This window comes from Aulostomus chinensis, chromosome 1 (genome assembly GCF_037954235.1).
Source record: "Aulostomus chinensis isolate RoL2024-O1b breed Wild chromosome 1, RoL_Achi_v1.0, whole genome shotgun sequence".
NCBI lineage: Eukaryota > Metazoa > Chordata > Actinopteri > Syngnathiformes > Aulostomidae > Aulostomus > Aulostomus chinensis.
Window position 1 is genome coordinate 64623526 of NC_141320.1, and position 17633 is coordinate 64641158.

At 44.0% G+C, this 17633-nt stretch overlaps 1 long non-coding RNA gene across 1 annotated transcript in view; it reads right to left on the minus strand.

The window, feature by feature from the left end:
- Window positions 1-17633, minus strand: part of LOC147272746 (uncharacterized) — a 32560-nt gene that overhangs the window by 1785 nt on the left and 13142 nt on the right. The window lies entirely within an intron of this gene.

Here is a 17633-nt window from a genome sequence, read left to right on the forward strand (position 1 = left end):
ATCACATGAATTGAAAACTTTGTGTGTGGGGGGGGGGGATTTGCATGAAGTCATTCTTCCTCCTCCAGACGAGCCTGGACGGACAAAGATCTATTGTCTCCCCCAGCAACATTTCCAGACCTGCGACTTGCACACTGAATGTGCAACGTATTCTCATTTATTATCAGAGAAAAACTGATCTGACCCCCACTCAAGGCCCTTACAAACAGACCGCAGGAAGAAAAGGGACATGGGAGATTAGGAACTGTTCAAAGCCTTCAAACAACCAAAATGAAAACTGTTGTCTTAAATCACTTAAACAGACTTAAGAGCTGTAAAACGTGCCTTTCTTCACACCCATTTTCTGGGCTCCTCTGCTGACTTGTACGCTCCATCCTCCTGTGAACGGCAGTAAAGTTCTCCTTGTCTGCAATTTAAGTCTCTTGGTTAAAGGTATCAAATCTGTCAGTATCTGGGAGAGCAGCCATACGCTCATCCTATGATTATTATTTTTTTATTACATGTGAACTATCCTCTCTGGCAACTTTCTGACAGGATTTAAAGCACACTCATCTCTCTCCTCTTCCCCTGCCAAGTGCACTTGCTGGCTGTGTCAGACAAAGAGTCAAGATGGCAGCCAGTTTTAGAAAGAAAAACACAGTGGAAGCTGTGATTATAACAGGAGCTGAAACTAGATTCTGTCTCATCTTGGATAGAGGAGGACCAGAGAACCCTTGCCTGCATGAACTTAATGACTTCACAAAGACGACGGACTTTCCTGTTGAGCAAGTTCTGCTCCTGCTACATTAAACCAAACAAGACAGAGAGATAAATAACGCTGCCAGGGCCATCACCAACAACGCCAAACAGTCTGTCTTTGGTAGAAACACACCAAGCACAGAGCCACGTAACTGGCAACCAAAAACAGCAGCGGATTTTTTTTCAACAGGGGCCAAGAACTCCCAAAAAGAGACTTGACACAACTGCTCGAAATTCCCAGCCCAGGTGTTTGAGCCGCGCTCACTGAATGTCTCACTCATCATCTGACTAAAATCATCATGCACGGTTCAAAAGGTCCTCCCCTTATTTATGGTTTTTGTAAACGGCTGTGGAGTTTATCTATGGCCTCCATAACATCTCTATAAAGAGAGAGAAGGCATGAGAGTCAGTCAGTCTCAGTCTTCTCACTCATCTGATGGTAACTGTGTCAAGGTTTCTAGAAAATACGTCCAAAACACAGATAAAAGTGACGACGGGAAGAGAGGCAGCGTCCTTTCCTGGGCTACGAAACTCGATAAAGACGCAGAAGTCACAAAACATCTGACGTCAAACTGAGATGAGATAAAGCTCCTCTCTGCTGCATCCACGGCTGAAAAAGACCAGAACATGTTCTCAATTAGACTGGACCGCTTTGTTTTTATGCAAATGAGTGAAGGAGAGGAGCAGTGGTGCCCACATGTTTCAAGACCAGACGTAGAGATGAGACCATATTGTGGTGACTGGCTTCGATGGTGAAATTACGATTACACATCCGACATGCAGAGGCTTCGAACGACGAGCTCGCACGCCGACACCTTTTACAGTCATACCATTCGACGCTTCAGGAAAGACAAATGAAAGAGCCGAGCGTGGATCTTATGCTGAAGTCAGAATTTACAGCCTCACCCTGCATTTCCACCAAACAAACTTTGAGCTGTTCTGCGTATGTTAAAGAATGGCCACTAAACCGAGCGCTTGGTTTGGGAACCCCAGCTAATAAATATTTAATTCTAATGAAATTACTGCAGTGCAACTAAGTGCTCAGATGGTGGAGGAGATGGGGCAGAAATAACAGCACTTGTATTTTAAAAATACAGAGATCTGTTGTTTGAAAATCAGTCTATTCTTTATATATGCCATCTATGTTGTTTTTATTTGATACGGTGTAATGTATTTATCTAAAGGCCTTTAATTGTCCTTTTTTATTCATGAAAAAAGCCATGTTTTGATCCATTTTGTGAATTCTATCTTTAGGCAAAAGACGTGAACGGCAGTTAACCTGATGGACCAGTAACAGTGAGAGCAGACGCAGGAGCGAGGCAGAGCAGTGGTATTCACAATAAGTCCAAGGATGAGAGGGATCGGCAGCAGGATTAGCAGGCATATTCAGGATCGAATCGGCTCCACGTCAGCCGGAGATGTGACATCCGATTGACAACGTTTTAATCAAACTAGGTTACAACTACAAACACTCCAGCATTCACACCATGCCCAGCGGTTTGCTACTTCACAAGCTGCAGGATCACATTCTTCATCTGAGGAAACGCCGGTGGAGAGCAAATTGGATTTGGATTCTTGACAGTTTCCAACAGTGTGATGATGACGGGGAGCGAATAATCTCAGAGAGATCTATGTTGACTCAGACCCTCGCAAACACACACATAGACACGACACATCCCTCTAATCTGGCCGAGGATTACGGCTGCAATTAGAGGAATGAGACAGAGAGATGGCGGAGGGATGAGAAACAGAGAGGGTGAGATGCATTCGATTAATTCTGATTATTGCTGGTTTTATAGCCATCGCTTCATGGATACAGAAGAAAATGTCATCCAATCACAGCAGACTGTGCCACGTTGTTCTACGCCTGGGCTCGCTCAGAGAACAATAGATCCTAGTTCCTGAATCCGTGGCGTAGTTTCCTGTTTCGCCCTTGTTGGGGACCCTTCAGGACCCTTTACGCTCTGACAGATATGCAGCAAAGTGTGTCCCTGACCACCTGAACAAGTAGTTTGAGGACCACCATGCCTCTTGAGGTGGTGAACATACATTCAGCGCTATTCATTTGTACAGTCTGATCACTCAAGGAACATTTTAAGCGCCAACAGGGTCAAGTTTGGCTCGTGGACGGAGGCCACGTAACGACCCCCAGTGTACTTGAGCGAAGACGTATGAACTTATGCTGTTTCAAGTGTTTACTTTTTGTTTAACCGAAGCTGCCGCTCCACCAATACATGCATCGAACACCTGTTTGAGCAGAGTAAAACTTGAGTGACACTAGCATGCGCGTCTACGTCCCGTTTCGATGGTTCGGGTTCGAGTCCAGTGGCAGACAGTGTTTACACAACGCAGGTTACACCAACGTGACAGAAAATGTCCTAAATTTGTTCAAACTTTAAGACAAGAAGCCTCAAAATACTGAATCTGTTGCTTGAAAAGACGAGACAGTGTTTACCACAGAGAAAGTCGGGCTGTTCTCAACTCTCAAACAAAGACACAAGCAAACTCCTGTCAATCATCCACACAAATGAATCTCTACCAAACTCATTTTGGGTAAGGCTTCATCAGGTTTGCATTCCTCATACTTCCGTGCTCTTCTTGAATATTGCAGCTGTCTGGCTGCTGTGTTATTTATAACTCTGCTGGGATCTTTGTCTCAGATGAGGTTCGGATACCCCTCGATAGCTGCTGTAACACAAGAACGCACCCATGCTGAACATACTGGCAGACACATTGCCATTCATTCAAAGCGAAACTTTTGTTATCTTGTAAAGTCTAAAGACTGAATTCATGAATTATCACGTCTAAGAATAGAATAGTGCAACTTTACAGTGGTGGTCATCTTTATGCTGCAAAGAGAACAGCAACACAGTGAGAGAGTGACCAATGAAAGAAAAGCGTCAGTGTGGGCACTGCCAGCTCAGCTGAGCTCAACCCCTGGACACGACAACAAAGAGCCACTGTCTGTGCTCACTCGTCTTTCACACACTCATGCACGCATACTGTACACCCGAGTGTCGACACCAGGGAGGTCACTCATAGACCCCCCCCCCCCACACACACACACACACACACACTCACCAAAATGAACATTGGAAGTGAAAAAAGTGTGAAAATCTGTATTACTGAGGCTTCCAGAAGTGTTTTTAATGCAAAATATATAAGAAAAGAAGGATAATTCAACATTTTAATTGAATACTGAGTAATCGTGGGTGAAGTTTAAATAGTTTGTCGGCATTTAAATGGAAAACAAAAGAGCTTTTTTTTCATGTTATCTGCTTCAGCAGCGAGGTTGAACAGGGGTCTCCCACTTTCCAAGCTTCAGTGGATCAATGGTGTGCTTTCTGAAAAGAAGCTGAAACGTCTGTAAGTGTTGAAACAGCGTTATTGCCAGCCATTAAAAAGGTCATGAACTCAGCTTTATGATAAGGAGAAGCTGTTGCTTAATTGTCCCTGCTTGGAAATCTTTCTCCCGCTGTGAGATACTGCTATCACAAATCAATACCCAACACGTTCAAGCTTTCTCTTTCAAAGTGAGCGACTTCAGGAGAAGTCCTGGCTGGCGCAATCACCAAAACAAAATTAAAAAAAAAAGAAAGAGCATATGACAACATCCGTGTTTCAGAACAATAAACACCCCAATCTGACACAGCTGTTAAAAATGTACAAATTGTACCAGCAAAACTCATCAATGAGTCAGTGGAGTCAAAGAAGCGGGAGGTTTTCAGAATAAAAGCCTTGTTGTTTCAAAGTGAAGCTGTGTTTTTCCGCTTCCCTGAGAGATGACAACAGCTAGACCTCTGCACTCTAACTGGGTCAAAGGTCACTGCATCAGTGGTGAGTCTTCAGGGTACATTAAAGGAAGGTGGAGAGATGGGTACAGACACAAATGAGGGAATCAGTTTGCTTCCCAGCTTCTCCCTCCCCAACACAGATCTGCAGTAACTTTTGGGATCAGTTTGAATGAAGATCTGACCCAAGTTTTACCACTGCAGCATTCATAGACATTCCCAGACCCCGAACCTCAACCCTGACCCAGAGCTGCATCTCAAACCAATTAAAACCCCACCAAGTCTTGACCCTCCATCAAAAAAAACAACAACATATAGATCCTCACTCCAACGTTCTAAAAATCAAAATGGCTCACAAAACAGGAGTGACAAAATCTGTTTGTTTCAGCTCTGAATCTTTAGCCAGACAGGAGTGAGGAGTGGATCTGATGCTGAAGCCTGCTGCTGTCCCTGGACCACAAGTTACTAAATTAACATGGCCTTGCAACAGAGGAGACTTTAAACTCGTGACTGACACCACTGATGTTTGCTGAGGTGACAAATCAAGTGCAATGTTGGGTCATTTTCCTCAGGTTTCTTCTTCCTCTTCTTCTTTTTTTTATTCCCCAACCAGCAGAGTCGCCCCCTGCTGGTGATTTGACAGAATGCCGGTTTGAGGCTTCAAGGAAACTGTCCATTCAATATATAGTTTACAATGGATACAGTATACACGGATTGTTCAATTCAAACCCACGTTCTATTGTGTTATGATAAGTTGTGATTGTCTTTGAGAGGAAGGAACAGAATCAGAAGTGAAGCTCTGAGGATGATCTGTTCTCCCTCACCATCGACGGCAGCTGCCTCACTTTTTCATTCATCTGTAAGACTTGGAAAGAGAGAGAGAGAGAGAGAGAGAGAGGAAGAGGGAGGCAACAAGTTGAGCAGAGGAGAAAGTCAGACAGAGGAGAAGTGGAGGTTGGAGAGGGAGGGCTTGAACAGATATAGGAGGAGACAAGGAAGAGGAGGAGGAGGAGGAGTCTCCTCACATGACAGCAGTGGCATGTCTGCTTGTCCTTGGGAAGGACACCAACATCGCACAACAAATGATTTCTTTGTGTTTCCGTCCAGCTGTATCTCCCTCACAATCTTTATCTCTCTCCTTCCTGTGTCATTGTTTCTTCTTCTACTGTTGAAAAGTTGTTCGGGCATCATGGATGACTCCACTGCTGGACAATGCGGCTATATTTCCTGCCAACACACACAAGCCTGTCGTACTTTGGAGTTTTCCGCTTTCCGCTCTGCTGCTATTATTGCACAATGGGCGTTCATTCACACACACCCGCTCACTCTCTAACCCACACACACACACAAACCAACACACACATACGCTCACACAGAATTCCTTTGCTAACTCCTCCCCTCAGTGAAGACTTTCCCCTCGGGCCCTCACAATCTTCCCTCATGGAAAACTACCAGTGCACGCAAACACACACACACACACACACACACACACTACACACGGTGGGCAGCATACCCAGTGAAAGAGAGAGATAATCTTTGATATTGACTGATCAGAACTAACTAGCTGGTTGTGAAACACCTCAGTAGTCACATGACAACACTAATATTGACACAACGAGCACTCAAGAATGACAGTTAAACACAGACGGACCACACGGGCGTCGACAGATGGTGGTCTGTCCAACGCAACACCCCCTCCCAAAGGGATGACCCTCAACTCACCTGACTAGATATGCAAATGTGCCTCCTTTAGTTGCATAAAAACATCGTGACTCTAACAAAAAAGGTCAAATTCACACCTCACACCTGCAGATGATGTGGATCAACACAAATAAGGGTGGATATATAAAAAAAAAACATTCAGAAAGTTCTGAGACAGTGAATTCCTCAGCCAAGGAGAAAAAAAAAACCCTGCTTAGAGCCGTATTCCGGCGAGCTGATCCAAGATTTCATCCTTTGTCTTTTATCTGAAAGACTCAAGGTTTTGGGGACATCCTGCCAACAAACACACACTTTGTAAAAAGCCACTGAAACAGTAACTTGTGCTTGATCCTGCAACTGATATGGAATGTGAGAGTTGCAAAGGCAGAATGAAGGTAAGGACCCTGCACCCTTCATCCAACCCCTGAGGAGGGAACAGACTGTAAGACACTGGACGATGCTTTCAGATGTTTTCTGGTTGAACGACTTGTTGTGGATCTTGGCTGTGCAGTCAGGAGTCCACTTTGACAGGGAGACTTCTGTCTGCATGCCGTCCACCACAAGTGGCACAAACATCGCGTCTTAACAGGACTGCAACCTTGTCTACAGCTTCAAGACGGCTGCTAATTCTCCCTTTACAGACCTGAGCTGATCATACTGGCTGTTTTGTGGTATGGATGTGAGAACTTTAGTTTACGTTTATCATATTAGAACGTTTTTGCCAAAAGAGAGGCTGGGGTGCTGTAGAAAAGATGTATTTACGATGAAATGATGCGCATGCACGTGTATTCACTCATTTATCAGGTGATAACACTCACTGCCCTGAGTTTAACAGGTCATTTCATTTCAGAAAACCTCTGGGAATGAAATACCTTCTAGCTTGAGATTGAATCAATAAATTATTAAACTCTCACGGTGTGATTTATTCTTACATGGATTAAACACTGAGAGACACTTCCAGTAATTTCAAAATGAATGTGATGGATATTGGTTGGTAAGGTTGTAACAGATGTGAGCAGACAATACGTGTGTGTTTGAAATGCTATTTTTAGAATTAATACTTTAAATTATGCTGCCTTGAGGGATTGTTCCTTGCACTACTTTATCACACGACACGATCCAGATGTGTAGTCATGTGGTGCTTTGACCTCCACCTAAAAGGTGACAGTAGGATTAGTCGTGAGAATGTTCATATGAAGCATCTCCTTCACAAAGGAACCGCCTCACTCAGAAGCGTCTATTCTGCAATATTTGTCCATTAAAAACATCCAAAATGTAGTTGCTGCAAAGACGATGCTATTTTACAGGTGGGCTTCCAAATCCGCTGCGCAGCTCGTGTTGCAGCGAGGACATGAAGTGGTCTTGTTCTCAACAACGTTTACTCTCAGGTATCACGCACAATTGATTTATCAGAAATTAGTACTCGGCAGCACCCACATAATTCAGTTAGGATCCTTTATAGTACAGAGTTGGTACAGCGATACCCTTTGGTGAGTTTTTTATTTCTTTGACTGTGGAACATTGTTACATCACGGATAAATCATGACTCTGATGTAGGCTGTGATAGTAATTTAGTGGGCAGAAGGTGGGAAAATCATGCAAAAACACGATCTTGGTGGTGGGTTGGTTTTTTTTCTCACACCAGTTTTCACTGTCAACTGTGAAAACCCTGGATACAGCCCTAAAATACAGCGTATTCTTTCTGCAGCTTACGTACACAATACACCCAGCAATCTAGATTAGTGACGACAACACACACACACAGACACACACACACACACACACACACACAGAGCTGTCCTCATCTCCCCTTACTCTTTAGATGATCAGCAATCAAACTAGTCCGCACAAGTTCAGGACAGCATTACACACACACACACACACACACACACACACACACACACACACACACACACACACACAGCGTCCCAGAGCCTGATCTCTCATGCAGGGACATTCTGACACAGGCCAGTGTTGCCTAGCAACAAGGTCAGTCTCACCCACGATGTACGAGTCTAGCGCTGGACTGTCCACGCCGCTGGCATGGATTGTGTTTGTGTGTGAGATCAAAAAAGGAAAAGAAGTAATTAGGAGTTTATAAAGAAAGAAAATTCATCCCCCTCTTGTTGCTGAATTCTCAAAAGAAAGAACTTGTGCAGTTTCTTTTAATTTGCAATCAACTTTCAAAATGCTGAAAAGCAAGTTGAAGAATGTTCTGACTGACTGATTTTAGCAAGTACCATGATCTCCGGGTCGTTCTGCCCTCCGAGCAGTGGAACATTTTCTACTTGCTTTCCATTTCAGAATGAAAGGCGTTGCAGGAGACAGACTGTTTCCAGGCTTTTTTGATCAGGTGTTTCCAAAGGTCGGGATAACCCACTCTCCAATTATAGGAAGGAAAAGAGACAGCAGTTTATGAAATGTTTCTCCTTATATCATGGTCAGGGAGTGCATGAAGGACAGGGGAAGATTCATATTGATGGGACCCACAGGGCCTTATCTTAACAAGGAAGGAGGATTCATCGAACACACACACTCCCAGGAATGGAAATGGATTTGCGCACCCTCTAGGGGGCCAAGATGAGGCTGAAGTAAAATATTTCCAAATCCCCACTGAGCTTCTAGCGGGGGAAAAAAAAATGGAAATTTAAGATGGAGGGACACATGAAACAGGAAGGATTTAAATAAAAAAAAATGTAACACACAAACAGACAGGGAGAGGAGCATGGATTTCTCTCCTGAGGGGCCGACCTTAGCCTCTTAATGACAGCAAAGCCAGCGAGTGGGCTGCAGGGAGGGATGAGCCGCGCACGCGCGCGCACACACACACACACACACACACACGCATGCACGCACGCACGCACGCACACACACACACACACACACACGGCTGAATTGGACGATCATTCAAAAGAATCAATAAGCAGCGGTTCCTCAGACACGGAGAGTCCTATCCTCGCGCTCTGCGTCTCGTTTTTGTCTCCCATGGACACACTTCTCTGTGTGTGTGAAGAGAGAAGACGACGCCACAGCAAGCTGTCGCCATCACTAACACGCTGTAACAACCTCCACACACCATCACACACAATACGTGTGTGTGTGTGTGTGTGTGTGTGTGTGTGGACAAGCATGTTTAAGCAGACAAGAGGCTGTCAGAGAAGTGCGAATAAGTTCGTCTAGGGTGCATGTTTGTGTGTGTGTGTGAGTGTGTGTGGGATTAGGGGCATCCATATGATGGTGAGATTAGCGAAGCTGAGCAACCATGTCATCAGCATCTGCCACCTTCCATTCTCTCTGTTCATCCTTATACCTGTTTGCGTTTAAACACTAATCTACAAATAAGAAAACATAATCTTTTATATAGCCGTGTTGTTACGTACGTCGCTATAAATAATTATATTTATTTTAATCTCTTCTGGCCAGCCTTGAATACGAGAAAAAACATGAATATCGTCGTGGATTACAGTCAGGTCAGCTGTTTCAGAAAAGCCTCATTTTTGGAGAACTCATTCAATCTGATCATGGCAGGATTTGCAGGACGTTTTAACATTCTGAATCGTTTTGTTCACTCACTCGCGTTTGCAGCTGAAATGTTAGTCGTCACATATCATCAATTCTGGGTCTCGGTGTCTCTCTGACATGATGAAAATGACCGTCTTGTGACATTATGCTCTATTGACTTCCACCCTCCCTGCTGTCTCCCGACTTCTCCTCCCATCTGTTTGTCTGACCGTCTCACTGTCATTCCGCTCTTGTGAATGAAACACACACACACACACACACACACACACACACAGATGGATATGCACACACAAGCAGCAGCCTCGCAGCGTGCTGTTTAGTGTGGGCAGCTGATATTTTACTGCAAGCAATCTGCCAGTCAGAGGTGGAGGCAAACATACATGCCAATCTTGTCAGTGAACGAGGGATTTTGCTTGAGCCCGGTTTACTCGATCCAGCACACGTGTGCTCTGGATTCACGTTGCATAACACTTCATTCCCTGCTCTGACTTTCTGCCATTTAGTTATCCATGTGTTGCACCGGGCTGCAACAGTTTGATACAGTAGCAGGCACGTGCAGCATGTTATGTAAGAACCTAATGATCGTGAGATTGTGCCTGTTGTCTTCTTGATGCTTCAAAAGGAAACACATATCATTTGATTCATGCCAAGTCGTTACACCTGTGATGGATTCTGAAATACTGCAATACATGCATAATAATCCTAAACGAGAAAGCAAGTGGTGGCCGGGGCCTCGCGCATCCGCGCATGTCGCAATACCTGATAATATTTGGATTTTTGCATGAAGATGCTGACTAAGTCATCCAATAGTTGGTGCTAGAAAGCACCCACGTCCACCAAGTGAGGTTTAACGCCTTTTCATAGCATTTCTGACCAAATCTGAGGAGAAGATCGATTTCCCGTTGCCACCAGGTGGCGCACTAACTTATCTGCCCCCAAAATGTCACAGGTTCCGCCTTGGCTCATGATACACGTCTCCACCAAGGCTGGTGAAAACTAGTTTTCTGCGGACAGATTGACAAACGCCACCGCAAATGTATGTGTGTGTGTGTGTGTGTGTGTGTGTGTGTGTCCTTCAGCTGCAGGCAGGATTATAAGAGACGTATCAGCTAAATTTGAATTCATCAATCACTGAAAAACAGCTTCACAAGTGCTGTACATTTGTCAGCAAACACTGCAGGATAAAATCTTTACTCTGTCAGTAATTTAATGCAGTAACATGTGTTTGTGTCCTAAAATGCCCTCGTTTAAGGCTCTTGGGCTAATCTATCATCTCGGCGCCTCATGAAAACGGCCTTGAGAGAATGAAGCTGTATTTGTTTTATTATGCTGGGAAATCAAACTAAAGAGTCTTCTGATGCTCTTAGAGGAGCGTCGTCCCTTGATGAGGCCGGCTCGGTCACTGTGGATTAAACATGGAAGCGTTTCAAAGCAAGATGCCAACATTCTGGAGATGACTTAATGGCTGCATTGACTAATTTGTGTGTGTTTTGGGCCGTGACCTTAATTCAGTCATAAGTATCAGAAAAAATTGGTATGTCATTCTGTATTCGTGCTATTTTTTTCCTGTAGAAATAGCCTTCATCTTCATAGAGAAGGAAGGATTTGTGAGTGTCGTTATCCACGTCTGCTGATAATGCGGGTTTAAGATATTTAATGGAGCTTAGTGAAAGCTAAAGTGCTTCATTCGGCGCGCTCGATGCCTTCATTCATGACTTCACCTTTCATTCACAGTTTTGAATCAAAGAGGAAACACCAAGCTGGTTCACTTCGCCAGTCAAAATCCTAATTCCTCACCCACACAATAATTACGAAACCAGTTCACACTGATATATTCATAAAAAAATCAGAGCTGCAACAGAAATATCTGTATCTAAAATAGGAATGGCTGCTGCTTGTTCTGGTGACAGCACTGCCAGAATCACTGCATGGATCTTTTCTTTTTCTTTTTTTTTTAAAGCTGGAGAAAACGCCGTCGGCTAGCCGTGTAAAGTTGCTAATTGGAGATTGAGTGTGTGGCAGGTGCAGGTTACCATGGCAATTGTATGACAGTAACAGGGACAGATATTTTTAGAAAATAATGAGTCCTGTCAGTTTTTATTCTGCACCTTGTCCTTACTCGTACTTCGGAGAGACACTTGCGATAATTTCCACCCTCGGTGCTACTTGCCGAAACCTACGTACTAAAATTTCCCCCAAAAGTGTCATGCGTGTTGCTTTTTGACCTCACAACAGGCTGGAACACCTGCTGCACACTCACACGGGAAACACTGACAAGGCAGATGACACTGCCTTTCTCTCTGCTCTTTTTTTCCTGCCGAATAGTCACTTACAGTTAGATTGCATCAGTAAAATATCTCAGTGTGTGTGAGCGAGTGCGTGTGCGAGTGCGAGTGTGTGTGTGTGTGTTCTCCCCTGGGAGTTGCTAAGAGAAATTGATGCCAATTGTACCATGGTTATACAAAGAGTTATACACATGGCCTAGGGGAAGCCAGGGATTCAGGCTATCATTATCTCTCCTCACCCAAACTGAAAGTACCTGAGAAGTGGGCCATCTTTCATAAAAGCAGCGAGGAGAGAGGCTGAGAGGGAACATCCAAATGAAAGGAGCCTGCTCATCTGGTGTGATGAGATTCCACAAAAGATGCCACAACGAAGTCCTGGATAATGTTGTGTTTGTGTGTTTCCTCAAGAGACGAATTTGGCACTTGGAGTTCGATGAATCTACTTCTGCTTTCTTTGTGGAAGTTGTGTTTTACAAATATTCCAGAGTGATTCACATCAACTTTGTCTGGCATACTGGAACGACACTGTGGAAATCGAACTTGGACAACATTTGTGCGCCAAAGACGTGAGAGGCTGAAACGTCAACACATCTCATGCACCTGAACGAAGTTTGTTTCTGCAGCAGGACATAACCTGCGATAATAAGCTCCACAAAAGGTTCATCAATGTGGAACGTTTACATTCTTTTTCACACTCAGCGCTGCTTTGAAAAAACACAGCTTTCCCTTTGCTAGCTTTCCAAATTGCGTAACCCTTTTACCCGCTCATCTGATCACAAAACTTCTACGGAGGCAAGACAAGCTTCACGCTTCAGAGGAAAGACGTTGGTAAGAAGACAACAAGGTTATTGTAACGAGGGAGTGATGAGACTCACTCAGGAGAGCAAAACAAGGCCGTCTCTGCCTGATCATCTTGAGAAGTGACCCCAAAGGGTTCACGCCGAGGACACATCTTCTCGCACGTGCCCACACGCAAAATGGGTTGCCTTGGTAACAGCAGCTCCAGCCTTCGGAGGGAGGTTTGGGATGTTTGCCTAGAATAACCCTCATCACCGTTCACGTGCCTGTCTGTCTGCTCTGAGCTGAGCATCTTTCCGTCAGATGTAAAGTTCTTCACCTCGTTCGAATTTAAGCCGGGGGGGGGCAATCTTCTGAAGGACCGGAGTTATTACAGTTCATGGTGAAGTGTGGGGTTCCAGGGTGAGCTGGAAAGTTTATTTTATTTTACATTCTGTATCTTCACTTTACAATGAGACAGAGTGCGAGTCACGCGTTCTACGGATGACCTTCATGCATGTTGGTGTGGGGACAGAAAAGGTCCAGAGGACACGACCGCAGAGGTAAGAATCAATGCGGTGAGCCTGTGTGAGGCTTGTTCTGGTCAAGATGGCCTCCTACAGACTGAAAAACTAGAAGTGCAAGATGGGCGTTTCCCTGTTCAGATCTCTGTTAAATATTGGGCGTTGGTTTGTTATGATAGAAGATTATCCTGCAGGAGAGATTATTACCTTTGCGCTCTTTTATTTTGACATGTTTTTCCTGTACCCATGGTTCGGTTTTTCATTTTTAAGCACTTTTTAAGTGTTTTTTGAAAGCTTCAATTCAAATGCTATTATTGTTGTTCTCTCCTTCTGCAACTCAAAGCATTTTTACAAGAAACCCTCCTTCTACACCATGTGTCATCTGTTTGGATTAAATGGACAGCAATAATCTGACCCTTGACCTCACAAAAGTATCTTTATCAAGGTCATTCAAGCTCGCATTGTCTCTTGGATGATTACCGCCCTTGCATCCCTACATTCAGAGGTAGAACTGTTTTGATCCGGCGCTGTGTTGCTACCAATCTTGAATGTTTTGCTGCTTAATTTGTTCTTCAAAACAAGTTTGCAGCACTTGCCGGACGCTGGAGCTGCGACGAAAGTCACGGATGTGTCACCAAAAGCTGTGGTAACGCCAGCAGAACTTCCTAATTCGACTAAGATGTCTGAAACACACATCAATAACAGTGAGAATCAGCTGATTATTGCCTCAGTTGAGTTCAAATAAACAACAGAATCAAAATAGTGCAGGTCACGTAACTATCGTGAGTCCTCGCTTGCTCTTCACACTTCTGTACTCTTGTATTTAGAGTAAGAAAAGTCGAAGAAAGATCGACAGATAGAGCTGGGATTTATTTTGAATTATGGAATATGGAACACAATTCTGGTTTGTTGTTCACCCTTTTCAGACGACATGTAAGTGTGAAATTAAAAAATCACTGTCACACTCTCATCATGAGCATAAACACATTCTCACACGTTGCAGCAGCCACAGTATTCTCTGCCATTTCCTCAATTAGCCTCTCTCACACACACACGCACACACACACACACACACACACACACACACACAGACACACTTGGAAGATAACTAATTAGAGACATAGGTTACTGAAGGCCAACTAACAGCATGGTCTGCACAATGAGCAGCTGTGTGTGTGTGTGTGTGTGTGTGTGTGTGTGTGTGTGTGTGTGTGTGTGTGAGAGAGAGAGAGTGATTGACATGTACTGGGGGCTAGCAAGGGGCGCGCACACACGCGCATGCACGCACACAAACGAGCGCACACACACCTTGAAAAACACCAGACATTTTCACAACATAAAAGACTTATAAATGTGGTCTTCTTCTTCTTCAAGCGGACAGGAGACGCGACAAGTAACGAAGCGACAACGCAAGACAGGAAGTGAGCGCGTGAAAGAGTTAACGACAGATCAGCTGAGGAAGAGGGTCATCGGCAGATGGTCGCCAGCGGCGGCCCGGCGATGTGAAGGCATCTCGCTCCCTCCACACATCTGTCAGAACGGCCCTCTGTGTGTGATCGTATGTAACTGACATGGACATCTGCCGCTAAAGCCCCTTTGTACATGACGTGACTGCGCGGGTGCAAATGCCAGCGGAATGTAAATCGCTCTCATCTCCACTGCATCCAGGTCAGCTGACTTCCGCGAACATCACTTGACATCGTTTCACAGAGCTGCTATTAAACATCAATCAACTGCCCCAACAGCAAGCGTGTGACGACACTGTCACTCACAATACCGGGAACCAAAGCTCGGTCACGCTTTGAGACGATGGTTATGTGAAGCATCGGGTATGAATGTTTTAACAGTAATTCAACCACACCGGCGAAAATTCTCGAAAAACTGAGCCGAAATGTCCATTTCACTATCCTGTCATCGGTTACTACGAGTACTTTGTTGCAGTGGGGGAAAGTAACTGTTTCCAGAGCTGTATATGATGCTCTCGTACTTTTAAGATACTCTGTCATAGGGAAATATTGTTCTCTGTCCCCTTCAGCGTATATTGGATGAGTGGATAATTACTATGCAGGTTTTAGAAAGGAACATTTGCTGTAATTAAGTGCAATTAATCAAATTATTGAGGATAAAATCATTCATTGTCTAACATAAAACTTTTGTTCTGGGAGTGGTTGCTTTTATTTTTGATATATGTAAATTTCTACTTCAACCATTAAAAAAAACAACAACAAGTGGATATGAGGATACTCTGCAATCAGTCATAAATTTAGAGTTATTTTGTATTTATTGTGTATTATAAGTACAAAATACTTCAGTGTTTCTCATGACAAACATCCTGGACAGACCCTTAAGCATAACCTGCTGTGTTGTCTGTTTTACTCTAAACTATACTGGCCGTACACTGTAAAAAATGAACACCCTACTCTAATTATTGCGACTTCATAGCAGCGCAGGGTGGTTCTCTCATCGTCCCCTGCAGATCTAGAACCCACACTGAAGAATATGTGCTTCAGTTTGAGGCCCGAAGGCTCACTCCACTTATTTTATACAGTCAATGTGCTTTCATTTACATACCCTCAGGGAGCTCCGCATCTGCTTCTAATCATGAAAAGTAACGCAATTATTTTACATATTAAAGGCAAAATCCAGGCTGTGCGTGTATCAGCTCTCTGCAGCAGAACACAAAATATGGGTCTGGGTTTACACACAATACCGACATGAACGGCTCCAGGATAAACACCGGTGTAACGATGAGATCTGAACCCTCTTGCTGCGAGCTCCGTTATCAAGAGCGACTTTTGATTACATGCAAGTGGAGGAATAAATCTGCATTTGAATCACACGGTGGTTGGTCCGCAAGCATGAAGACTGAAGAACCGGAGGATTAACTGGTGTTCTAACCACACAGAACACTGGCAGTGGAATATTTTGACTTAACTTCGAGTGCTTGGAAGTTTCAGGCATAAATATGACAAGTGCAGGCTGGAAGTAGACATGAAGGCCACATGCTTGATCAAATGATACTTTCTCACTGTCGTAACATCTCTTGAATTAATCCAAAACAGTCTGACCCTGTGTCCAGCTAAGCGTTTCCTCGATCAGGCTTAATAATTATGACGCAAGATGAACAAACCAGGTGTAACCCAAGCTTCCACAGCTTCACATCACAACTAAATATGGAGGACAAAGCTGGAATGCTCACTCTTCTCTGTCTGCCTCACACACATACACACAGATGTTGTTTATATGAAAAAAAACAAAAAAAAACGCCCTCCTCCAGTCTTTCCCAGAATCCCTTGTTGTTTCTCCCAGCATGCTTGCAGGTTGCAGGGAGAAGAGGGAGGGGCTAAGATGCCAAAGGTCACCTGACAGAAATGTTTGATCTTTCTCTTCATGTTCCTCCATCATCTACCTCCCTCTTTGACTCTCAGTCTACGTTGACTACTCAGGGCGGCAATCAAGTTCAAGGAGGACGGCTCGAGTTCTACCCTCGAGTGTGTACGTGCGATGGAATACACTCTTTCGTCTCTGGGGGGCTGAACTTTCACATCCTTGGATGAAAATGCTTTCGCAGATTTCAAGTGTGCTGTCAAACTCCCAGATTTTCCATATAAGAGCATAATGACAAATGCAGATAAAGACTTCTTCAATTAAGTGATTTCCACAATAACAGGAAATACTAATTCATTTAGTTTTTACACCCCCCCCCCACAAGTAGCGTGAACACACACACACACACACACACACACACACACACACACACACACGTTACATTATGCGAGTCTTCATTGACCACTGACACACATAAAAAGTTGATTGTCATTGGAATAAACCTCTTCTACTCTTAGCCCCAGCGTCATGTCCTCTGTAGGTAAATCTCTAACGCCATCTCTTGGACACATGCGGCACTACACATGAATATATGAGGGTGTTCATGAAAAAAATGTGTGAGGCGCACGCAACACACAAATCACAAAACCTTAACTTTCATAATCAATCTGCTCAAATATTTAAAAAAAAGAGCTTAAAAACCAGAGTTATTCCAGGGCTTTTACTTGTGCGTTTCACCCCTAAAACAATGTAATGAATTTAAATGCATTGCTACTGAATTTTTTAAATTCAATTTTCCTGTTTTTCATGCTTCAAATGTGCAGCACCTAGAGTGGCATTTTATGGATGGTGGGTGCTACAAACACAACGTTTCTTATTCTTCTTGTGATTAATATTTCTGTGGCATGACTGGAATTTTCCCCCTCATCGCATCCAGAGAAAATGGTCGCACACTTCTCCACAGGGAA